The 27,573-nt window shown below is 40.1% G+C and overlaps 1 protein-coding gene across 1 annotated transcript in view; it reads right to left on the bottom strand.

The window, feature by feature from the left end:
- The window catches only part of Oatp30B (Organic anion transporting polypeptide 30B), a 163,980-nt gene extending 139,100 nt beyond the window's left edge, over nucleotides 1–24,880 (bottom strand). The window contains exon 1 of the mRNA XM_071686423.1: nucleotides 24,617–24,880. The gene's annotated coding sequence lies outside the window, so the exon portion shown is untranslated. The remainder of the gene's footprint in view (nucleotides 1–24,616) is intronic.
- Between the last annotated feature and the right edge of the window lie 2,693 nt (nucleotides 24,881–27,573).

Consider the following 27,573-nt stretch of genomic DNA (forward strand, 5'->3'; position numbering starts at 1 on the left):
TGTATACAGTGACAGAATACTTCTCTCATACGTGTATACAGTGACAGAATACTTCTCTCATACGTGTATACAGTGACAGAATACTTCTCTCATACGTGTATACAGTGACAGAATACTTCTCTCATACGTGTATACAGTGACAGAATACTTCTCTCATACGTGTATACAGTGACAGAATACTTCTCTCATACGTGTATACAGTGACAGAATACTTCTCTCATACGTGTATACAGTGACAGAATACTTCTCTCATACGTGTATACAGTGACAGAATACTTCTCTCATACGTGTATACAGTGACAGAATACTTCTCTCATACGTGTATACAGTGACAGAATACTTCTCTCATACGTGTATACAGTGACAGAATACTTCTCTCATACGTGTATACAGTGACAGAATACTTCTCTCATACGTGTATACAGTGACAGAATACTTCTCTCATACGTGTATACAGTGACAGAATACTTCTCTCATACGTGTATACAGTGACAGAATACTTCTCTCATACGTGTATACAGTGACAGAATACTTCTCTCATACGTGTATACAGTGACAGAATACTTCTCTCATACGTGTATACAGTGACAGAATACTTCTCTCATACGTGTATACAGTGACAGAATACTTCTCTCATACGTGTATACAGTGACAGAATACTTCTCTCATACGTGTATACAGTGACAGAATACTTCTCTCATACGTGTATACAGTGACAGAATACTTCTCTCATACGTGTATACAGTGACAGAATACTTCTCTCATACGTGTATACAGTGACAGAATACTTCTCTCATACGTGTATACAGTGACAGAATACTTCTCTCATACGTGTATACAGTGACAGAATACTTCTCTCATACGTGTATACAGTGACAGAATACTTCTCTCATACGTGTATACAGTGACAGAATACTTCTCTCATACGTGTATACAGTGACAGAATACTTCTCTCATACGTGTATACAGTGACAGAATACTTCTCTCATACGTGTATACAGTGACAGAATACTTCTCTCATACGTGTATACAGTGACAGAATACTTCTCTCATACGTGTATACAGTGACAGAATACTTCTCTCATACGTGTATACAGTGACAGAATACTTCTCTCATACGTGTATACAGTGACAGAATACTTCTCTCATACGTGTATACAGTGACAGAATACTTCTCTCATACGTGTATACAGTGACAGAATACTTCTCTCATACGTGTATACAGTGACAGAATACTTCTCTCATACGTGTATACAGTGACAGAATACTTCTCTCATACGTGTATACAGTGACAGAATACTTCTCTCATACGTGTATACAGTGACAGAATACTTCTCTCATACGTGTATACAGTGACAGAATACTTCTCTCATACGTGTATACAGTGACAGAATACTTCTCTCATACGTGTATACAGTGACAGAATACTTCTCTCATACGTGTATACAGTGACAGAATACTTCTCTCATACGTGTATACAGTGACAGAATACTTCTCTCATACGTGTATACAGTGACAGAATACTTCTCTCATACGTGTATACAGTGACAGAATACTTCTCTCATACGTGTATACAGTGACAGAATACTTCTCTCATACGTGTATACAGTGACAGAATACTTCTCTCATACGTGTATACAGTGACAGAATACTTCTCTCATACGTGTATACAGTGACAGAATACTTCTCTCATACGTGTATACAGTGACAGAATACTTCTCTCATACGTGTATACAGTGACAGAATACTTCTCTCATACGTGTATACAGTGACAGAATACTTCTCTCATACGTGTATACAGTGACAGAATACTTCTCTCATACGTGTATACAGTGACAGAATACTTCTCTCATACGTGTATACAGTGACAGAATACTTCTCTCATACGTGTATACAGTGACAGAATACTTCTCTCATACGTGTATACAGTGACAGAATACTTCTCTCATACGTGTATACAGTGACAGAATACTTCTCTCATACGTGTATACAGTGACAGAATACTTCTCTCATACGTGTATACAGTGACAGAATACTTCTCTCATACGTGTATACAGTGACAGAATACTTCTCTCATACGTGTATACAGTGACAGAATACTTCTCTCATACGTGTATACAGTGACAGAATACTTCTCTCATACGTGTATACAGTGACAGAATACTTCTCTCATACGTGTATACAGTGACAGAATACTTCTCTCATACGTGTATACAGTGACAGAATACTTCTCTCATACGTGTATACAGTGACAGAATACTTCTCTCATACGTGTATACAGTGACAGAATACTTCTCTCATACGTGTATACAGTGACAGAATACTTCTCTCATACGTGTATACAGTGACAGAATACTTCTCTCATACGTGTATACAGTGACAGAATACTTCTCTCATACGTGTATACAGTGACAGAATACTTCTCTCATACGTGTATACAGTGACAGAATACTTCTCTCATACGTGTATACAGTGACAGAATACTTCTCTCATACGTGTATACAGTGACAGAATACTTCTCTCATACGTGTATACAGTGACAGAATACTTCTCTCATACGTGTATACAGTGACAGAATACTTCTCTCATACGTGTATACAGTGACAGAATACTTCTCTCATACGTGTATACAGTGACAGAATACTTCTCTCATACGTGTATACAGTGACAGAATACTTCTCTCATACGTGTATACAGTGACAGAATACTTCTCTCATACGTGTATACAGTGACAGAATACTTCTCTCATACGTGTATACAGTGACAGAATACTTCTCTCATACGTGTATACAGTGACAGAATACTTCTCTCATACGTGTATACAGTGACAGAATACTTCTCTCATACGTGTATACAGTGACAGAATACTTCTCTCATACGTGTATACAGTGACAGAATACTTCTCTCATACGTGTATACAGTGACAGAATACTTCTCTCATACGTGTATACAGTGACAGAATACTTCTCTCATACGTGTATACAGTGACAGAATACTTCTCTCATACGTGTATACAGTGACAGAATACTTCTCTCATACGTGTATACAGTGACAGAATACTTCTCTCATACGTGTATACAGTGACAGAATACTTCTCTCATACGTGTATACAGTGACAGAATACTTCTCTCATACGTGTATACAGTGACAGAATACTTCTCTCATACGTGTATACAGTGACAGAATACTTCTCTCATACGTGTATACAGTGACAGAATACTTCTCTCATACGTGTATACAGTGACAGAATACTTCTCTCATACGTGTATACAGTGACAGAATACTTCTCTCATACGTGTATACAGTGACAGAATACTTCTCTCATACGTGTATACAGTGACAGAATACTTCTCTCATACGTGTATACAGTGACAGAATACTTCTCTCATACGTGTATACAGTGACAGAATACTTCTCTCATACGTGTATACAGTGACAGAATACTTCTCTCATACGTGTATACAGTGACAGAATACTTCTCTCATACGTGTATACAGTGACAGAATACTTCTCTCATACATGTATACAGTGACAGAATACTTCTTTCATTCGTGTATACAGTGACAGAATCCTTCTCATACGTGTATACAGTGACAGAATACTTCTCTCATACGGGGTATACAGTGACGGGAAATATTTTTTCTCATACATGTATACAGTGACAAAAATATTTCTTTAAATCGTGTATACAGTGACAGAATCCTTCTCATACGTGTATACAGTGACAGATGTGCACAGTGATGGAATACGTCCCTCATGCATGTGAATACGGAGGGAAAAAATGTAAGAAAAATTTTTGGGCCCTTTTCCGTCCCCTTTTTTCAAAACATATGAAGAAACTATGCTAATAAAATAGAAAATCTTATATGAGCTCTCAATAAAATGATAAAGACTCAGACGCTGAAGATAACAATATATTTCCCTTAATTACCTCTGAGCACAACGGTACGACCCTAGCGTATGATGGCTTGACCTATGAACCTAATAGTCATTAATGGCGAGATCAATGGCCAAGCCATCACCCCCAAGGGTCGTTCCTTCCAGCCCAAGAGGGTCTTCCCCTCGTTTTCCGGAGGTAAAAGAAGGAAAACTAAAAGAAAAAAAAAAAAATCAGGATCAACTACGCGACCTTCATCTACGGCCACGGAGCGACAGTTCTCCCGCGCCTCCGTTCACTTCCTGTCTCCCGTGGGGCGTCGCTGCCACCAGAGAGGGTAAAGAGAGCGCGATAAACAAAGCCCGGGTCTGGCCATCCAGCCATACCTCCCGGGAATATATACATACATGGTTCCCATCAACCAAGGGATGATTAGTAAGACAGCCATAGAGAGTACTATCGGAGTTCACCCCCAGGGTAGTAACTTCAAACCCCACAACCAACCCCTAGCAACAAAACACAACACATGAAGGAACTACGTTAAGTAGAATTATGGATCCATTGGCCTTGAAGTGCCCAGGGCCTCTGAGCATAATTAACCTCTTTAAAGCACTACGGTACGACCCGCGGATATCAGTGCGTGATACGACTGTCAAGGGTCAGATATGAGAACGAGAGACGGGAAGGGTACAAATTCTATACTCTTCCTTGAGGAACTAACCTACAACTCCAACTTTTTTTCTTTTTTTTTTGGACGTGGAAACCGTTGAAAATTACCATATTTACAACAACTCGTGATCTGTTAATCAAGAAATTGTAGATCCACTAAAAGGTTTTTGCAGAGGTTATGTATATCACGTCAACATTGTTTGCTTTGCATGCACCTCAGCAGCAGAGGTCAAGCAGGCTGCAAAGGCACGATCTTCCTACCCTGCAGAGCTGCTCAGGTTATCTAAGTGATTTGATTCCGTGAGGTCACTCGAAAATTTGAATGCTATAAGATGTCTTTTTTTGGAGAGGGGAGGGGGGGATTCTTTGCAAGCACCTATGTGGAGTAGGACGATGCAAGTCACTTTCAAACTCTCTGGGATTTTGTTAGAGTCCCATCTTTCTTTCCAGATGATTTTTCTTTTTTTTTTAGATTTGGTGTCTTGTGTTTCTTTAGAGAGATAAAGAGTTCCAGCAGTCTGGTCCTGGAGCAGAATTTAGGGACATGCTTTCATAGTCCATGCATGGGAAAAGGGTGTTTGAGTCACTATCTTCAAACGATATTTGGCTTTTTTGTGTGTGAATATCTCTTAGAATCTTGCCATTATTCATCTACGTACCCTCTTCTGTTCTCAGGGGCCAGATAGAACTTCTGGTCCTATATTTGCCTTTTGTATACGAAAAAAACTTATCCTGAGGTTCTTCCAGTTTCATTCATGGCTATTTCTTCTTCTCTGGCTCAGGTCAAAGGTTGGGCCCATTATAACCAAGGGTCGTACCGTGGTGCTCAAGAGACTGCACCGTCCTGTTCAAGGATAGTACCATCGTGTTTAAGGGTCGTAAGTCATGCTTAAGGATCGTTCCCGTTGTACTCATGGGTCGTATCGCTATGTTCAAGGTTCGTACCGTCGTGCCATCGTGCTCAACGGGGTCGACAGAAAAATTATACCCTGACACGTGTGCCCTCGACGACAAACCACAACCCACCATGAAACGAGTGAATCACAAACTGCAAGCATCACACTCCTGCGATCTCGCTGTACCAACACTTAATATGAATCTTTGGTGACCGTGATGGTTAGGCTTGCTCCCCGGGGAGGTACACACACACACACACACACAAGAGGACCTAACCCGAGTGAAATGCTCCGTCCCTCCAAGTCCCGAGTTCAATTAGGCGAAACCTCTAATTAACATGTGAGGCCATCCAGAAACTAATCATGACTCTCATGAGAAAAGTTTATACCAGTAACGAGTCACTTTAATATTCATTCTAAGATAAAATCACTTTTAGCAGTATTTCGTGTCAACCAATCTTACTGGATAGGAAAATATGATCAATAAAAGTTATTGCCAAAGCTGTTAACTCAATATCCAAAAACCAAGTGGTTATTTAGGTAAGGTTTTGTAAGGTTAGGTTGGTAAGGTTTTGTAAGGTTAGGTTAGGTAAGGTTTTGTAAGGTTAGGTTAGGTAAGGTTTTGTAAGGTTAGGTTAGGTAAGGTTTTGTTAGGTTTCATTAGGTAAGGTTTGTTAGGTTAGGTAAGGTTTTGTCAGGCTGTGAAAGAATAACCCGATCGCTTGATGTGTGTACCGCGCACAACAATATTCATTGCCTTTCTGAAGAGGCTCAACAGTAACACCCGAAGCCTATCGTACTCTGAACTCATTTGATTTTGTGGAATTTAGCGCTCGAACTCAATGGTTATTTTTTTTTTCTAGCTTAAAAAAAAATACTTAAAAAGTTAAAACTACACAATAATATATACCATAGCTTCCTTTAAAAGATAAATCTCATTCTCAACTTTCAAAGTTTTCATCATCCTGGCTCAGAGAAAGAGTAATCATGTTTAAATTACCAAGAAAATGAAGGAAAAGGCATATTAATTATTCAAATGTTGGATATATAATACTAAGATACTCGGGTAGCAACGGGCCGGACGCAGGAAGCGTAGTCGCAACATATAATTTTTGTTTGTGTCTTATTAAAACGAGAAAACTGTAATCCTTAAAAAAACAATTTTGATAAGAACTGTATATATATATATATATATATATATATATATATATATATATATATATATATATATATATATATATATATATATATATGAATGTGGCATCTATACTTGCAAAACGTAAACATGTCTCGTGTAATTTCCAGTGAAAAAAAAAAAGCACCGCGAGAGAACATTTTTAGGACCCTTTCGTCAACCAAATCTCTCTCTGCACTAAGGTCAGATTTTCCTTCGTAATGAGATGGGTGAAGGAATTCAACCCACATGTACATTCCGTCATCACTGCTCGAGCTGGGTCTCCAGGGGTGACGGCTCTGCGCTCATATAATTTCCCCGCCTGCCATCATCAACTGCGCCCAGACGTCGTGATCGTGGTGGCCTTTATTACGACACGTACGTCGTAACGACCCAAACTAACACCTCCGACCACTCGAGCACGACGGTACGACCCGTGGGTATGTTGGCATGACCTTCGACAGGACGCCTCACGCGTCAAGCCATAAGGGTCACGACGTCGTAACATGTCGTTACCGTAGTACTCAAGGGAGTCATACCATGAAACCTCCTCCTCATCATCTCATTGAGTCGACCTCTAGGGACACGAGTCAACCTTCGTTCGAGATGACTCTACCTCATGAATAAAACTTCCCATGGGACGATAACAACCTCATTAACGTTAAGGCAACCACACCCCCAACACTCCCTCATTAGCACGGAATTCCTAGACCTCACTATCTTCTACCAACTTTATTACAATGACGTATTGTGTGAATACATTCCACTTTGCGTTTCGTCACCCTACTTGATAAATAATTCCACTTAAAAAATATTTAAGATTACAGGAACATTGTGTCATTACTGTGTTACGCTTCAGGCAGAACCAAGCCTAATAGTGGAGACCACCGAGAATATTATACAATATTCATCATGAAAGTCATACACTCTCTACACTATTCACGAAGAGTTAAGCGCTTAATATTTCCCTTATCGCCAAACTTGCTGATATTCTAAACAGAACGTGTTGTCGAGCACTCAAGGCGCCCTAAGGCTCTCTTGACGTAAACTAATTTTTCCCAAGATCGCTCGCCATTAAGTTTGCTGACTCGCCATAACAAAGTCACAGATAGCGCCCTATGCTCTCGACATCAACCTTTTAAAAGTCCCACTACATACATAGCCTGTCAGAAGCCAGTCTCTCAGAATGTCTCGAGCAGGTCTCCTCCACCTAGGGATAACGTTCCGCCTCCAGCTTCCCTGAGACAAGTCCTCTGTTCTCCAGGAAAATTTTCCTGTCCATCCTACAACCATGATGCAAACATTACACACACACACACACACACACACACACACAGAAGAAAGAGCACGATTCACGTGATGCGTTGGTAGACTGAACTTTTCAGGGTAACGGCCACCAAAACCAGCTCCCTCAAGCCTGCCCTCTACCCCACAACCCCTGCTTGAACAGAGCCACATGGCGCGCCGTACCGTTGAATAAGGTATTCCATCCGACTCTTGGAAGCGTTTTGTGTCACCTTATATACAAACATCATTATGATGTTGATCGATGGGTTTTAAATAAGGCTTTTAGTTAATGACTGCATGTCGAAAACACGTTAAAAACGAACACGTACAAGTTTTCATAAAACTGATGCTTAACAAGCGGTAGAGCCTTGTCAAAAACAGAACACGTACATGTTAATTTAAAATAATGTGTGATGTTTTACAATGTTTAACAAGTGATAAAAGCCGAGTATGAATGGTAGCTTACGCCACACAAAATGTAAATAATCAGTGAGCATATTATAAGGATACTTGCGACAGATGTGTGGATGTGAGAACGACGGAGGAGGATGAATGTATTCGAATTGAAATGTCTGAGGACCATATGCAGTGAGGGGAGGTTTAATGGTGTAAGTAATGATACAATAAGAGAGTGGTGTGGAAACTGGTGCAGAGAGATTAAGAGGGTGTGCTGAAATGGATTGTTTGGGTATACATATTGAGTGAGGAGGAGTTGACAAAGTGAAGGGAACAAGGAGAAGCAGGAGACCCGAATTGGAGATGGAAGGCTAGAGAGAATGAGATTCTGAGTGTTTGGGGCTTGAACATGCAAGAGTTGACTGAAAACCATGCATGGCATAGAGTGAATTTGAGCGATGTATACAGGGGGGCGACATGCTGTCAACGGACTGAACCAGGGCATATGAAGCAGCCAGGGGAAGCCACGGAAAGGTCTGTTTTTCCGGTGTAATACACATGACAACTGCAGAATGGATGTGAGCGAATGAGGTCATTTCTTCGTCTGTTCCTGGCGCTACCTCGCTAATGCGGAAAACAGAGAATAAGCAACACACACACACACACACACACACACACACACACACACACACACACACACACACATACATACATACATAGATAAATATATATACATATATATATATATATATATATATATATATATATATATATATATATATATTTTAAGGCGGGTTACCATTAACTTCAACAACACAAAAGTCACAGCTGCCAATGTTGCGAATCGCGCGCGACCTGACAGTGCGATTTTTCTCGAGTTACAATACGTGTGAAGGTGAGTGCAAGTAGTGGCAGGTAACAACCAAGAACCATCAGTTGAATATGTGACCTTCAAGCAGCTGACCTGGTTCCATGGTTTCCCGCGGCTGGCTTGCCAAGTTGAGACTTTCATCTCACTCGAGAGCCACTTTGCGAGACGCTGCTATGGCCGGGCTAGTGTGCAGAACTCGTTATTTTCTGCACGAAGTCATCACAAGTGAAATGATTTCCACCTAATGTGCATCGACTTTCTTTTGTGGTGTTATGAACATTAATATATGTTGTAAATTATCGCTACCGTAGCTGACGCTTGTATGCCTACATCTTGTATTTAAAGATACCCATCCCCACCTTTTGTTTCCCCTAAAGGAGGGTCCTTAGTCTCCACTTATCACAATCCTATGTCGATGTAGCGTATCCATCACGCGTTCTGTACATACCTCCCCGTTACGTCCCCTTCTCCTAGCCCATCAGAGGAACATTTTGTCACTGCGTACTTCAACAAACAAAGCCCTAACTAACTTGGATAAACAATGCCTTCTTAACTAACGTAATGACACAGACCGTTAATACGAAGTTGCGATCGTAGCTTACACCCCGTCTTCACCATGCAGCTTAGCAGTCCCTTACATCTCTACAGGCCGTTCAGAAACCCCATAACTGATGTCTTTCAATATTCCTCTTCACGGTGCAGCTCCCAAGAACCATCTTAATACTAAATCTTACTCCGGGTACGATTTTACTCATACTACAAATCGATGGCATTCGCAGAAAGCTGCCGTTGCGGGATTACTCGTCGTAAAAGAGAAATTCCTTATTTTCTCCCTGACCGGAAACTCTCGTGTATGTAGCAACAACCTTGCTTCACTGTGTTCACGCTTCACCAGCTAAAAGTATAGTCTTCGGTCTCGCAGTATGAGCGCCCCTGCTCCTCGACCAGTACTTACGATCTCAAACTAATCTTCACAAATGAAGTCCGTATGTGATAATTCCCGAGCTCTTGCCTACTCGCCTTAATACATAGGCCAACTGGATCTATAGAATGAGCTAATTCCCACTAGCTTTGAGGGAAATGACATCGCATACAATCTTTCGGATGATACGGCATTGAGAAGTTTCTCTGTCGCTTCCAAAACGCATACAAAACTTGCTGACGACATTATAGGGTTTCCAGCCAGAAAGTCTGTCCCCAAATGGAACTAAAGACCATTTAAACGCCTTCACTGCCTGAAAATCTCACATTCGCTACGCTCACATCCCTTACACTACTTTTTTGATGGCCAATGTTTTATGCACCACAACTGTCATCTCTACATGTGGTACCAGATTTGGACAAACCTTAAAGACATATGGTTCATGTATAACAACGCCTGGGTGTTTTAAGAAGTCGGTGAAAAGTACCTGTGGAGAGCGAGTTACATCGACTGACAAAATAAATGACGTGCTCAATAAGGACGACGGGTATCGTGAGACTGATGAAGGGAGAGGGAGACTCTGCTGCTGATCACACCGCGCACTGGAAGCGTTTGTGGGAGTGCTGGGAGGACGAGGGGGGGAGCGCCTCAACCTCCTAACGGTTCAACATGTACAGGTCACGCTGCGCTCCCCGTACTTACTCTGGGAAAATTTCGTCACACCGTCACACCGGATACGAGGTGAAGTAGGAATGAAGAGGCCTGATCTACCTCCACGTTACCGGAGACGCGGGTATAATAATGATAATTCTAATAATAATAATAATGATACTTATATCCCTGGGGATAGGGGATTAAGAATACTTCCCACGTATTCCCTGCGTGTCGTAGAAGGCGACTAAAAGGGGAGGGAGCGGGGGGCTGGAAATCCTCCCCTCTCGTTTTTTTTTTTTTTCAAAAGAAGGAACAGAGAATTGGGCCAGGTGAAAAGGCCCAGTCCTCTGTTCTTAACGCTACCTCGCTAATGCGGGAAATGGCGAATAGTTTGAAAGAAAGAAAAGATACTTATTGAGTTAACAGGAGCCGCAGACTGAAAGAATACTTACATAAGACAATACAAAGGCTAAGAATGGACGTTTATAAGACATGGAGGGCACGTCTTAATACCAGTAGTTGTGATAGGCACATAAACGGATCTGAGCACAGTATTCCCATGACGATCAAATCTGTCAGTCCAGCAGACAGACTGAATTACGACACGAGTATATGTAAACTAAATCATATATATTCGCTTTCACGGTGTGTACATACCTTATAACACCCCACCCCAGTCCCCTTGCACAATAGATGACTATTCTCTCACGCTCGTACTCAGCCCCGTGGCTACCTCACGTACGCAATACAAAAATCATAATAAAAAAATTAAGAAAACTACGGCATCAGATACAATCCAAACGGAAGGCCCTTCCGTATATACACTTGTTTGGCCACCCGTCTCTTGTTAACTTGCTAACCTCAGTGGAGCCGACCCAACCAACCTTATGACTCATAAGCTAGACCAGGCCAGCTTGAAACCCAGCGAAAAAATTAAACTCCCTGTGCCTGGTCAAAAATTAAACTCCCTGTGCCTGGTCAAAAATTAAACTCCCTGTGCCTGGTCAACTCGCCTTACACACACACACACACTCTTTGCTCATCTGTTTAAAGCTACTGATCATACGGTAAGTATTAAGAGATATATGTATACGTTCCGAGCTAAATATGGCCGATGGAAATGTCAAAGTTTTCCCCGGTGAAGCCAAATGCCATATATCTCACCCTAGTCCTTTCTAGGTTACATAACGCTCACGTAAAGGTATCCAAGAAGAATTGCTCGATATTGCCGCCGTAAAGTGACTAAACTATTATAAAAGGTTTTCGCTCTAGACATCGTCCCATGGCTGCCGGAGACGATATCTAACCTCATGGAAGAGAGAGAGAGAGAGAGAGAGAGAGAGAGAGAGAGAGAGAGAGAGAGAGAGAGAGAGAGAGAGAGAGAGAGAGAGAAACTAACCTCGTCAAACCCATCCACTCTTAACCAGAATAATTCAGGCGAGAAATAATCATCTCACCGTGCGCAAAAAAAAAAAAAAAAAAAAAAAAAAAAAAACGATATCAGGTCAATACAGTACCCACCGCTTGGAGAAAATCACACGGCCATTCTAGACCTAATATCTCGTGACTCTGACGTTTTCACTCCCCTTCAGCTGCACGTTTGTAGCGAAGGCTTCGGGATTTACAGCACCACCTGGCCCCAGACTTGGTACCCGATGCAAGCAGCACATTCTGGATAACTTCATGTATTGAATCGACAGTTCCCTCCTAACACCGACGTGTGGGTTCTCTCTCTCTCTCTCTCTCTCTCTCTCTCTCTCTCTCTCTCTCTCTCTCTCTCTCTCTCTCTCTCTAGGTGAAATTTCGTCGTAGGTACACTCTTTCTTAAACACAATAATACATGGATTTAAATATATTTTATATATATATATATATATATATATATATATATATATATATATATATATATATATATATATATATATATATATTTATATATATATATATATATATATATATATATATATATATATATATATATATATATATATATATATATATATATATATATATCGGTAGGTGTTACCAGACCCCGCCTGCACGAGGTTAAGCCGCGAGTGAAAAGTCATCTCTGGCGAGGCTTGATCGCTGAGAGTACAGCCTCGTCAAATGCCTTCTCACTCTAAAGGAGTCTACATTTCCCTGCTACAGGAATAGCGCAGACTTAGGATATATATATATATATATATATATATATATATATATATATATATATATATATATATATATATATATATATATATATATATATATATATATCCGAAAAGATATCGCCAAGTCATAGCAGTGCTTAGAAAAACTGGCCACGCGATCCAAGAGAAAATAGTGCCGACGCACAAGGCCTACAGCGTCACGTGCTTCTGCCTCAACATGACCCTTAATAGCGGCCGCACCTCCCATCCTCGCACACCCCCTGCTGAGTCATCAAGTAAGGTGTGGGCAGGGGAGGAGGTGCTGCAGAGAGGGAGTCTCTTTTAACGAGACAGTACGAGACGCTAATTAAGGACAATTACAGTCCCATTACCAGCTCTATGATTACTTCTTAAATGGTCATGATGTGTTGCGACACCAACACTGTCGTAGTCTTAATCCCTTGAGCAAGGTGGCATGACCCCTGGGCACTGCCGTACGACCCCCAAGTTCAACGACCAAAAACACCTTGAGCACAACACGGTGTGACCCACCTGGAGCACGTTGGTACGACCCTTGGGTAAGACGGCCTGACCTGACCTGACCTGACCTACTGGGGACAGGGCCATCACACCCTGGGGACGTACTACGTTCGCGTTCACGACAATTCGTACCGTCGTGGTGAGTGGAGACGTTTCATCGCTTGCACGAGTCACGGACCATTATGCTCGCGTTAGCAAACACTGTTGGCGACTTAATAAAACTGTAAAGTAGGTTTCTCTCGTTACCTCAGTACTGTCTCAGATGAGACCAAAGGATCCTGCAATACACAACATCCTCCTCCTCCTTCCTCCTCCAACCCTGGTGACCCCAGTAATACCTATTGCCGCATAGCCTCCCTTTCGTAGCCGGACGCCGATAACAGATGCAGCAGCGTGCAACACCATGTTAAACCGCCATCTCATTTAGCCTCATCCCCGTCTCCCTCGAGTGAGGATATAAACTTATGAGGAGACCTGCGAGGGAGAGATAAGGACGTGTTGCTGGTGCAGAGGAAGATATGACAACACAACCCAAGAACTTACGGTCAATCTTTAAGGGGAGACTATGGTTTGCTTACGACAGACTAAAGTAATAGCCACGCTAAACCAAAAAAAAAAAAAAAAATGACGGGAAAAAAAAAGGAAATCTGGTCTGCAATTCTGCAGGTGTTTAAACCAACCAAGCCTTCAGCCATGACATGCTAAAACAGCAACGCCAACAAAGAGGGGGGAAAAAAATTACGATCCCCACACGCAGAGCCGACCAAATCACAAACGTGACCATTATGGATATATCTCAAAACCAGTGCGGAAAAAAATAATATGTAGCTTAAATAATAACACTGCAGATGACGGACTACAACCCCCCAACTGTGCCCTCCAACATCGAAGTCTTCCCGCTTCCTCAAGAGTGTACTCTGGTCTGTACTAGCCCCCCCGCTTTCTCCCCCCGCCCTGTCCACACCACAAGAGGATGGCCACGGTCATCATACTTGATACTGCAGATTAGGACCGCTCGCGCGCGCACCTCCTCCTTCGGGGATAACTCTTGAAACCGAACCCATGAGCAGGCTTTATCCTTCAAAGGCGCGACACATTAGGGGGGCAATCAATTCACGTCACTTTCGAACCCATCCATCTACGCTTCGCAGACCTCGACTACTAGGAATTCATTGACGATCGACAGAAACAAATAACCAAAACAAACAAAGAGTCCACTAACTCGCCAACTGTCACGTACGTTCAGATTCACAGAGCACTTCAGCCTCCACAGGACAGACTCTGAACGAACGCTGAACGAAATATCAATATCTACGACAGCCTGACTTTGAACGACGACCCATCTCCGCGGCGGGGAGCTGAGGGGAGGCTCCTCGGCTGGGCGTTAGGGCATGTACAGAAAAGACAACCGCCCTTCCCTAGCTTTTTTTTTTTTTTCCCCCCACAGAAACTTCTCACCTTTGATAACACTTCCCCTCCAACTATATCAGTTTTATTTTTTCCCCTCTTGTCACGCGTTATGTCCACCCCATACAAGCACGTTACATAAACTACCCACGTTACATAACCATTCTACCTACTATGTTATGCAACCTTCCCTGTCTACCTAACCTAATAATTCTCCAACCCATCTACACCGCATCACCTTCCCCATCTATCAAACAGTCACACGACACAGTCTTCGCAGTTAGCGAGCTTCGTGCCTTTCTCCAATCCACAGCATTTAACCTCATCCACCCACGACACACGAGCTTCCGAAATATCATAAACGAGACCTAGCTACTACACTATCTACACCACTACCCTTAAATACCACACAAACGCAACTTTTCAAGCTACCAAAAGACGTAAACCCCTGGATATCACACCCCACACGAATCCTGCAAACTACATCAAAACAACATCATCACCGACCACACGTCATTGTAAGTCCGAGACCCCTGGTCAGATAAAGCAACTTTCGTACCATACAATTATACACATGGCACTTCACGAGACTAGGTTCCTCATACCACGCAGAGTAAAGTTCCTACACATCTCATTACACAACTCTGTCCACCCTCCCAACAGCATAAACTTTAAATGGCCTTCACCTGGAATATATTTCCCTGTAGTCATAACATGGTTCACCATTCTTGTTTAACAAACCGACGAATTTCTTCCAAGAACCAGGAGAAGCAGTCTGCCCGGTTACCTTGGGCTAACAGGAGTAGGAAGCGATTCTGAAGCAATGGACAGTGTGGCAAGTTTGTGAGTCGTGCTCATGTTACTTTAGGGACACCATCCAGCATGAATGCGCGCTGGAAATTTCAAACAACCAAGACCTAAGCAAACCTTAGTAACGAGGAAATGGCTTCAGTACATCCAGTATTACGCTGAATATATTCAAATGCATTAGAAGCCCGATAGGAAACCTCTTTTTACCATTACATTTCCATGATACAAACTCTCCACACTCTACAGCCCTGGATATACATTTTGCAAACGCACAATAAAAACTCATCGACACCATTATATAAATGGCAATCCGGAGGACTCACACGTATATTTAACTTGGATACCTCTGTCCAGACGTCTACCACATTCATTTACATTAGAAACAACACCACAGTCCAAAGACTATTAGGCAGGTTAATTGGTTACTTGGGCTTTAGGCTTATCCACTGCAAGGGTTGGGTCATCAAGACCGTTAACGTCAGGTTATAACCAAAAATCGAAAAACCTTCAGTTGTCGAACGTAATTCCAAGACTCTAAACGCCCTCCCACTGCATTCATGGCTCTTCGTATCAGGCTCTCTCACAGTTCTAGAGTTTATCTTGCTACTGCCCGCAGAGTTCCATTCCGAACTTTCCTCCACACTGACCTTGGCTGTTTGACCGTCGGTGACCTCTGCTGCAGCAGAGAGAGCCATCCATTATTGAACCAGTGAATGTGCATGTCTAAGATTAAAGACTGGCACGAAAGTCCTATCCCCCCCTCAATATAATCTGTGCTCGAAGTCGAGTCTGTATTGCAGCGTGAGGACGAGGCTACCTTATTCCACGGTTTATACCAATGATAGGCACGCAGGTATGTTTTAAGCCTCTCTCGAATCTTACGATATGATTTCTGGATTTACAACACATTCACAAGTGGGAGTTGATGGCTTGTGGACTGCAAATGCCCTTACCAGCCAGTTACTCTGTCATTAACTAACTGGCAGCAGACGAACCTAAACTGCCTAGAATACTAATAAAGATGTTATGTCAGACTTTTTTTTTTTTTTTACGCGATGCTGGCTAATGTAAGGTCTTGCGTTGTTACCAAATATTTAAAACCACGCGTATCAGTGATCTTATTGTGTGTGTGTGTGTGTGTGTGTGTGTGTGTGTGTGTGTATATGTATATATATACAGTGTGTGTGTGTTTGAGTGGATGGGCCATTCTTCGTCTGTTTCCTGGCGCTATATATACACTATTCGCCATTTCCCTCGTTAGCGAGGTAGCGTTAAGAACAGAGGACTGAGCCTTTGAGGGAATATCCTCACTTGGCTCCCTTTTCTGTTCCTTTTTTTGGAAAATTAAAAAGGAGAGGGGAGGATTTCCAGCCCCCGCTCCCTCCCCTTTTAGTGGCCTTCTCCGACACGCAGGAAATACGTGGGAAGTATTCTTTCTCCCCTATCCCCAGGGATAATAAATATATTGGTATACTGAACAATTCACTGAGAAGGTCGCATGTATGCACCTTCACGTCATTACAATATACTTTTGATATATACCTGTTGAATCTCATGTCTCTAATGTCTCCATATGTTTTCTAATACAAGGAAACTGGGTTGTGTGTTCACAACTGTTGGGCTATCAAGACATTTTCAACATCTATCTTAACGCTCAGCTTTATGCAACATTGTTACACTGCTAATCATATAATGTAATCTACCATTTATTCCTCTTGTTGTTGCTGTTGTTAGTAGCGTACTGCACAGAAAACGTAGCTACCACTAACTTAGGCACAGCGAGGAATTTAAAAATATTCTATAAACACCCGGTAAGAAAAAAAGGCCTTCAGTCTTAATATGATAATTAACATGGTCGCACAGTTAAATTAAAAGAATACGTCTTGCCTTGAAAAGGAAAAAAAAAAAAAGGTTTCTCGAATATAATAACCCTGAGTCTGACCTTAGTAAATTGCACGTGGCTACTGGTGGAAAAAAAAAAAAAACTAAAAAGGCCAACTTTAGCTGTTTGTAAAAAGAAAAATACATATGAAATAACGATTAGGCTTGTTAGCACGCCATGACCCGGAAATATATATACTATTCGAATAGCTACGTTAGCTCAGAGCCACACGACAGTTCTCGTGTCATTAGGCTCCTAAACACACTGGGGGTCGAAAAAATTCCATCTTTAAGTCCACAGTGGACCACTTAAAAGTGCCGACTACCTTCGTTTCCTAAAACTTTTCAGATAAAAAGTGTCCAGAGCACCCTTTAAGCTGGGTGTGTATACCTGAAGACTTATAACATCTTCGAAAGCTATGAAATCGCCAGAGCATTAAGAGAACGTTCAGCACGACGTGAACTATATATATATATATATATATATATATATATATATATATATATATATATATATATATATATATATATATATATATATATATATAATCAATACAATTATTTGGAGTGGTTTTTCGATTTTCCGTGCGCGCGGTCGTCACGAATAAATGTAAAGTTGGTCTAAAGGATGGAACTGCCTGAAATAAAGTTTCCTGGTAAACTTTGCCGTGGAGACTATTGAAATCAAAGTTTAGGTCCCTGCGTCCAACACAAGTCTGGAGTATTACTCTGTCTTCCTTAGACCTATTCCACTGCTGTCGACGCCCAGTGTGGTATCATCTCAAGACAGGTTTAAGCAACACAGAACAGCGGTCAAAGCTACCTACCTACCAATATCATATACTGCGCTCATATCTAATCGCTCATTCTTTATTCAGACCTTTACTGAACACTGTAAAACTATTAAATATGAAAAGACCTGAAAAAAAAGAAGAGCAGCAGTAATAAAACATTATTTCACGTCATTACTGATGTAACCCTTCCCAATACTGTAGTTTCAGTAAACATCACGAACACCATTTTTGACCTCGGAGTATCTGCAAAGTTAAGTCACTCCGACTCTTCTCGTTACCCTCTCCCTTGACGTGAGAAGATATATAGGAGTGGTCTCGTTTCTTTCTCACAATGCCTTACTGGTTCTTATACCCTTGTAACGATCGAAATGAAATTTAGCAGACATATATACTTTGGTCTGACAGGCAGAAAAATTTTTATTCAAAACGTTCTGGATTCTGGCCCTTATTCTTATTTCAATAAGAAAGAACAGCCAGTCAATATCTCTGCCATGAAACTTTACGAGAGTCAACACGATAGTTTCGGTGCGTAATAAGGTAAAGCATATGACATTTTCATCCTCCTCCAACTATTGACGTTTCTCGTTTTATGGTTTCAATATTCCCGACAGCAGTGACATACAACTGTCGACTATAGTCCTCACGCCATTACTCAAACTGTGACAATGACTAGGGCGGATATTACAGCCAACGTAACGGAAATACAAGCAGAGCGAATTGGAATTTCTAGGAACGGATCGATACAGAGAACAAAAAAGATGCAGAGAAGGCCAGTGGGATACAAGAGCAGAGAAAAACGTCCCGCTACATACACAAGCTAACCAAACAGCCAGATACATACTAATGATTGACTGAATTCCAAAAGATATATTTTCTCCCCCAATTTGCAAACCTATACTTAAGGAGAACATGTGTAAACGTCAGAGAAAATATTCTGTAACGTGCAAATGTATAATCCCGCTGACCAATTCATAGAACCGTCCGTTGGGTTTTAGATCCACAGAAACTCGGCTTATATATGTGCTATATTTTTAGGATAAGGTCCATAACTGGTATAGTGCAGGGAGAGAGCGAGGCGATAGGCGCCCGTTACCCCCTGGCCAGTCTACTACAGAGACAGTGGTCAGAGCGTCACTTCCACTTTAAATGACCACAGCAGAGGGGGGCTCATTGGCATGCACATTACATTTACATTAGCTTACCATGTTTGTGCAATTCTACACTGCTGATGAATGATAAACCCGACCAAACTGGAAATACAGACGGGAACGTAGATATAAACCATAACGTTATAAATGGTTTCACAGAATTAAAACGCCTAGTAACGGATAAAAAATCGTTAGGGTTTGAGAGGAAAGTAATACCAATCACTTAGGGTGATATTTTTCCATTCGTTTACTTCAAAGATCACGAGTTCCTTGAGAACAAATATATATATATATATATATATATATATATATATATATATATATATATATATATATATATATATATATATATATATGAAATGAGATGTTTGAGGACAATGTGTGGTGTGAGGTGGTTTGATCGAGTAAGTAACGTAAGAGTAAGAGAGATGTGTGGAAATAAAAAGAGCGTGGTTCAGAGAGCAGAAGAGGGTGTTTTGAAATGGTTTGGGCACATGGAGAGAATGAGTGAGGAAAGATTGACCAAGAGGATATATGTGTCGGAGGTGGAGGGAACGAGGAGAAGTGGGAGACCAAATTGGAGGTGGAAAGATGGAGTGAAAATGATTTTGTGTGATCGGGGCCTGAACTTGCAGGAGGGTGAAAGGAGGGCAAGGAATAGAGTGAATTGGATCGATGTGGTATACCGGGGTTGACGTGCTGTCAGTGGATTGAATCAGGGCATGTGAAGCGTCTGGGGTAAACCATGGAAAGCTGTGTAGGTATGTATATTTGCGTGTGTGGACGTATGTATATACATGTGTATGGGGGTGGGTTGGGCCATTTCTTTCGTCTGTTTCCTTGCGCTACCTCGCAAACCCGGGAGACAGCGACAAAAAGAAAATATATATATATATATATATATATATATATATATATATATATATATATATATATATATATATATATAACATTCTTTTCTTGAGAAACTGATGAGGAAAGTATACAATTAAGCAAAACAACAGACAAGAGAATATGTTTGATATCTACCTCAATTACATTTGCTTCAGTTTCACTCGCCTTTTCTAAAAAGCACTGAAAGGTCACACTGCCTACAATGATACAAGTTTCATATCATTTTGTATCTGTGGAAAAAAGAGGAATGAACTTGAAAAAAAATTGAAGGAAAAAGTGTATTTCAAGCATATTACCAAAGGTCACACGACCTACGCTCCACAATCATTTCATCTGATTAATTGACATTGATATTTACAGATATATCAGGCACTAGCGTCAAATTTAATTCCTCTCCTACCATACTTGATACTGCCAACTGTATTATTTTATGAGCACTTGACTTTTGAATTCCCATTAGTTACTCCTTGTCAGGCTAAATATGTTTGAACACAATCCCAAGGACAAATACCCGGTGCAGTCGAACATTGACGTAAAGTCTGCTTCCATCTTGGTTAAGTAACTTCAGAAAATTCGTTAAAATTTGTGTGGGTTCTATATTATTTCAGTAACACAGCAGAGTAATCTTGTCAACACCTACATCTTTATGAATTCAAGACACAGTGCGAGTCTGTCATGGGACCCGAACCATTATAACTTTGGTCTCTTCAAATATGTATAGAATCAGGTTATGTCAGGTTAGATTACGAATCAAGTGATTACGAAAGCCTTGACAATATAGCCAACACCTTAATAAATCCCTGGCGATAAAATTCATAAAAGTTAGGTTTTTTTTTCTGCAGCCTAAGGCTTGCCCGCCACCAATGCTTAAGAGAAAACAGAAGAAACCTGATCCTTCAAAAGAGGACTGCAGTCCCTAAACCAGCCATTTTTTATCATACACATCCAGACTTTATTGTACTTCAAGTTATGAAACAGTACTCTCAATGAGCTTCAACCGCTGTGAGGTCACCTTAAGGAGACAGACGCCAGTGATCCTCATATCAGGCTTCCGCTCCCGCGATAAAAATTATCCTTCTGGCTTCCTTATCGACAGCTCGACACTCATGGCCTTGAGCTAATTATCGAGCAATCCACATTAAACGTGCCCACGCATATGTAATCCACGAACAGCCTACCCAGACCCATATACCGTGACCTCCGGTATGCTGTGCTACCATGGTGTCATAATGAGCAAACAAATGGCAAGTACTACGCTAAAACCATTGCCTCACATCAACTTGAGGCATCGCCTGGCCTTTGCTCGCTTGCAGCATCGCTTTGCATTAGCGTATATCACCACCCTGCATAACCTTGCCTTCTTAGCTTACATTGGACCACTGCCTCGCATTAGCTCGAGGCACCGTCTAGCTTTTGCTTGCTTGCAGCATCGCTTTGCACTAACGTACATAACCCTGCCGTTTTATCTTACAGTAACGCCTTCCATTTACCTAGGAGTACTTTAAATCACAGCTAAACAGCTGGAAACTATAAGATGTCGTCAACACAGCGGAAGCTCATCAAGGTGAGATGTGTTCAACAAAGAAATCAAGTAATATAAAGAAATTCAAACAGCAGTAGACCAGCGAGTCCTTTCGAGTCTGAAAACTATGTACCAAAGGGTTTAAGGGAATATTTACCAAAAGCTTTTTTTCGCAATCCACATCGATCTCCGCGCCAATGCTTGTCAAGGGCATTAACGAGCAAGTGAAAAATAAAGTGCAAACAAAACTCGCCTGTCACTTGAATCACACTCCTAAAGTGGACTCTCAATTAGAGGATCACCCATGAATAACATTCTTCACAAAAAGCACGAGAGAGAGAGAGAGAGAGAGAGAGAGAGAGAGAGAGAGAGAGAGAGAGAGAGAGAGAGAGAGAGAGTATACATTCTGTATTATAAAATCAGTTCATTATCATAACTGCTACGCATAAACTTAACACTACTTGCAAATGAAACTTTCACAGGAATGTTCAGTAGGATATATTTCGTAGTTTATTTCCTATATACGAAAAGACGATCAACAGTTTAGACACAATACCACCACTACAGGACAGTGATGAGGGGAACTTGAAAGATGGTAAAACAAAGTTTACATTTCTAATCCTGCACGGAAACCTTCAGTCATAATAACTGTTTAGGTAAAGTTTCATTGCTTCTGATTCTGAATAAATTATTATTATTATTATTATTATTATTATTATTATTATTATTATTATCATCATCATCATCATCATTATAACAAGGTTAAGCAGTGTTTATTCCCAAATACATTTCCCCCCTTATCTGAATAATTATGACACAAATTTTTCCTGTCTTTGGTATCATTCAAACCTGTAATTCTCAAACTGGCGGGGAACCGACAGTTGATATGAGGGGAAAATGAGCATTTCAGAAAATTCAATGTTCAAATAAAAGACTGAAATCAAGAGATCCGAACGAAGCGCTTCATCCACAGCATACACAGTGCGTGAATTGTATAATTCCGTCAAACCAATATGTTTGGAATATTCACCATAACACAAACAAACACTGACACCCTTATTCTCGAGTCCAGGCCGGATATGTAAATACTGCAACCTAAATCCTTGCCATAATAACTCACACTAACATGCAGTGATGCTCTTCAGAGGTTATCATGATATATATATATATATATATATATATATATATATATATATATATATATATATATATATATATATATATATATATGTCCTCTGTTCTTAGCGCTACCTCGCTAACGCGGGAAATGGCGAAGTTTAAAATATATATATATATATATATATATATATATATATATATATATATATATATATATATATATATTCTACAAGTGTAATACAAAAAAGTAAATCTAGAAAAGCCATTTTTATGAAAGGTGAACTGCACAACCACAGTGACACTCACAGTCGAAGTTAACTCTTGATGATGGTATGAAATTAATAAAAAAAAGTATTGGTTACTTTCCAGTTTGTAGGTACACCCGAGTCCACACCTGATATAGCTTACTTTTGTTCGTACCTCACTATTGTTTTCCATCTTTAATCCAATAAATAAAGGAATTTAGCCTATGACTATGTATTCTTAAGTTTAGAATCTCACCTAACTTTGCCTGATAAACTACATTGGTAGTAGAAATAACTAATAATATATGGTCTACTGAATTAATTATATGTTTATGCATAATGAACTTAAAGACCACACCTAACTGCCTAGCAAACTACACTGGTAGTAGCAATAATGAATTTGAACATTTATAATGTACAGTTTACTGAATTAATCATAGTCGAAGGCTGAAACTATATAGAAAATATAACACCCTTTAGGATCGCCTGCATGTACAATATCATATATACGTAATAACTAACACATCAGCTGAGATGTACAGTGAAAAAATAAATGAAGAAAACTTTGTACCACAAAATCTAAGTTTTGGTTATATGCAGCTGTAATGCAGTAATATTATTTGATCTACAGTACCAATGACAAAAAACAAAATTAATATCAATTTATGCTTGTAGTTAAAATACCAGCAAGAAGATCGAATGCCTCTAGTTTTGTTTACGATAAAGAGCAGTAATAACAAAGGGAATTCATATTTCAAATGCCTCTTTTTATCTCGAGAACAACTATAATTATTGCAGAGTAAACAAAGTAAAGAATACACATGACATGTAACCTATAAAAAAGACTTGCTTTTTCTGCTTCACAGAATTACGGTACTTCATATATATATATATATATATATATATATATATATATATATATATATATATATATATATATATATATATAAAACTTTCCTTGTATCTTTTATTACATGTGTAAAAAAAAAAATCAACGAATTCATGAACTTTTCCATACGTCAATATAAATGGTACAAACGTCATGTCTCTCTTGACATCTCATGAAAGACTCCTTGCAGCAACAGGAAACTTTCCATTCCTGACACCTAAATTCCTCTCGTGTCTGTTGATGTTGCTGGATCCGTTATGTTCTTAGCGTTGAGTGAGTTAAGGTTACAAGGTGTACAATCGCTCAGCGCAGGAAGGCCAGGCCACAAAAGCCAACTGCGCGCGAACATCATCTGGACTCGTAGGATGTGCAGTCCTCAGCATCATGCAGGAATGGATAAAATCTCGCTGAAGACTTGAGAACACGTAATTTTTCAGTTAACTTCTCCGTAAGGTCGGGAATACTTGAACACCAAAGCACAAGGCTTACCTGTTAATTCTTGGAGATCGTCGTCAACAAAGAAGCTTGGGTCAGTCCACTCTCCTGGTACTGGTGTTAAGAGTTCTGGGTACTCGCAAAACGATCTAGGTTTACTCCCTTCCTGTGTCTTTAACTTCGAGTATTAGAGTCACAAATAACTTGAATTCTTGCATAATTCTGAACTGTCCAGAATTTACAGTATTATCAAGGCGTAACTAAACCCAAACCCAGGAGCCATACCAAACGCAACCTTACACGCACAAGCCCTGACGAAACACTGAACAGCTGATCTGACGGCCGCGCTGGCCAGTGTTGCCAACCAACGATGCTTCCTAGGCAGCTAATAACACTGTTCGTGAAAAACGTTTTCATGCATAATTCCAAACAGTCTATCGCTTAATCATTACATACCTGTGTGAAAATTTGAAAATACTCAAACGCGAGATAAAAGATTGTGTTCTGCATCAAAAAAAAAGGTTGCAGTGTGCTATGCTAGTCGCCAGCTAGTATTATAACTTTGCCTCTGGGTGTACAACAACAGTGGTTTTAAACAGTATAGATATTTTATTACGTTATACTTAAGTAGGCGCCCGAGTTGTGTATGCCCACATGCTAATTTTTAAACACATGCAGAAAAAATGGGGTAAAACCATCTTTTTTATCTTTACAGGCATGATAATTAATTGATCGCCGAATATTAGCAAACATTTTATTAAGCACGCCTTAAAACAGCCGGGAAATTATGAGGTTTGTATATCTCGATAAACAATCATGTATAGGGAACTAACTGGACCCTGTGAAGATTACTGTTAAAATGGGGGGAACATGCGATTGTGTGACCCCCTCCCCCCCCCCCCCCCCACACACACACACAGATAATAAAATAGTAATCACACACATACACACGTCACACAGATAGTAAGAAAATAGTAATCACACATACACACACACGTTTTATATATGTCATGAACCAGGGCATGTGAGATGTCTGGGGTAAACCATGGAAAGGTCTGTGGGGCCTGGATGTGGAAAGGGAGCTGTGGTTTCGGTGCATTACACATGACAACTAGAGACTGAGAGTGAAAGAATGTCATTTTTTTTTTTCCTGGCGCTACCTCGCTGAAGCATGGAGTTGCGATGCTGTTGCTTGTGTGACGGGATAGCGTAGTGAATGGATGAAGGCAAGCAAGTATGAATATGTACATGTGTGTGTGTGTGTGTGTGTGTCTATGAGTGGATGGGCCATTCTTTCCTCGTCTGTTTCCTGTTGCTACCTCGCTGAGGCGGGAAACAACGATCAACTATAGTGAATGAAAAAAAAAAGAATATATATATATATATATATATATATATATATATATATATATATATATATATATATATATATTCTACTTTCATACTATTCGCCATTTCCCGCGTTAGCGAGGGAGCGTTAAGAACAGAGGACTGGGCCTTTGAGGGAATATCCTCACCTAGCCCCCTTCTCTATTCCTTATTTTGGAAAATTAAAAAAAAAGGGGGAGGATTTCCAGTCACCCGCTCCCTCCCCTTTTAGTCGCCTTCAACGACACACAGTGAATACGTGGGAAGTATTCTTTTTCCCCTATCCCCAGGGATATATATATATATATATATATATATATATATATATATATATATATATAATGTCTGTGACAATAGGTATGATAATAGAATTTATGAAATTATCATTAAATGACTATCGTAACATTACGGATAGTATATTTTGTTTGAATTTATCATGGTATATAAAATGGTCATTAAGGTACAGACATAATCATTAAATTTACATATTTGCTTAAATTCTTAGTAGCCAGTGTCATAAGGATGAATTACATGTTGTCCAGCGAAAAAAGCATAAACTTCCTCTCTACCAAACAACTTTTTCCATCAAACTTAAGCTAATCAATAAAGATCGCTTTTTCGTTCATTGTCCACTCGGCAACAGTCTTGGTTATCAAATGTAATTATTAAGCAGAATTACATGAAAGCCCTTTTCAGATGGTTAGAATACGAAATACTGAATTTATTTTAGGTTAAACTGAAATCAGTGTCCTTCATAAACGACCTTGTGTAAGCTAGATACAGCGTTTTATTTTATAACACTGGCATGCTATCTGTCACCAAGATATATTAATAGAATGACGATATGGTGTTTCGCAAGCGAAAGATCCTCTAACAGCATTTTTTCAGCAAAAATGCAATGAACACTCGCTTTTTTTCTGTTGTACGAGTGGAGATGCAGAAGATTGAGGGGAAAAGATAACCCACTTATAATGAAGTACTTCTCTAGTATTGCCTCAAATTACTCCTGTGCACTTTATTTCAGTCCACATGCCACATATATAGCAAAAATTATAATGTTCGTTCGATGCATATAAAACAGATGAGGGCTTGATGACGATTTAGAAGTGGATACCAGGTAAATCCATTAAAATGCATTCTTTTTTCGGAATTCTGACGTTAGAATAATACCTTCATAGAAAATCAAATGGCAACATTTGCACAGCAGCAGCTGACTATAGAAAACGAGTCACATCAAAACACAGAATTAGAAAACTATATTTTTGCGAATGGGTAACTTCTTCATACGAGCAACAAAATGTCCAATAATGTAGTATGCCTTTTTCATTCTGTTATCAGTCTGTTGTAAAACGTAGGTGATGCAGTGAATATGTAATCTTTAAGGATTTTCAGACATTTACTTTGAGAGTATGTACTTACTGTTACTATTAATTTTTTTTTTTTTCAATAGTGACCGATATGGCACAGTCAAACACACATTACCACCGCCTTCTCGGTTGAAGACGAGAAAAAGAACAAAGAGAATAATCAGTGTTCTGCGGGTATTTGTACACCTGATTCTTAAAGAGGCGGTCCGAATTACCAACTCTTTTAGACTAACGTCAAAACGACCCACTTGCCCATCGTCGCAGTGTTGGTTCACT

This window comes from Panulirus ornatus, chromosome 42 (assembly GCF_036320965.1).
Source record: "Panulirus ornatus isolate Po-2019 chromosome 42, ASM3632096v1, whole genome shotgun sequence".
Classification (NCBI taxonomy): domain Eukaryota; kingdom Metazoa; phylum Arthropoda; class Malacostraca; order Decapoda; family Palinuridae; genus Panulirus; species Panulirus ornatus.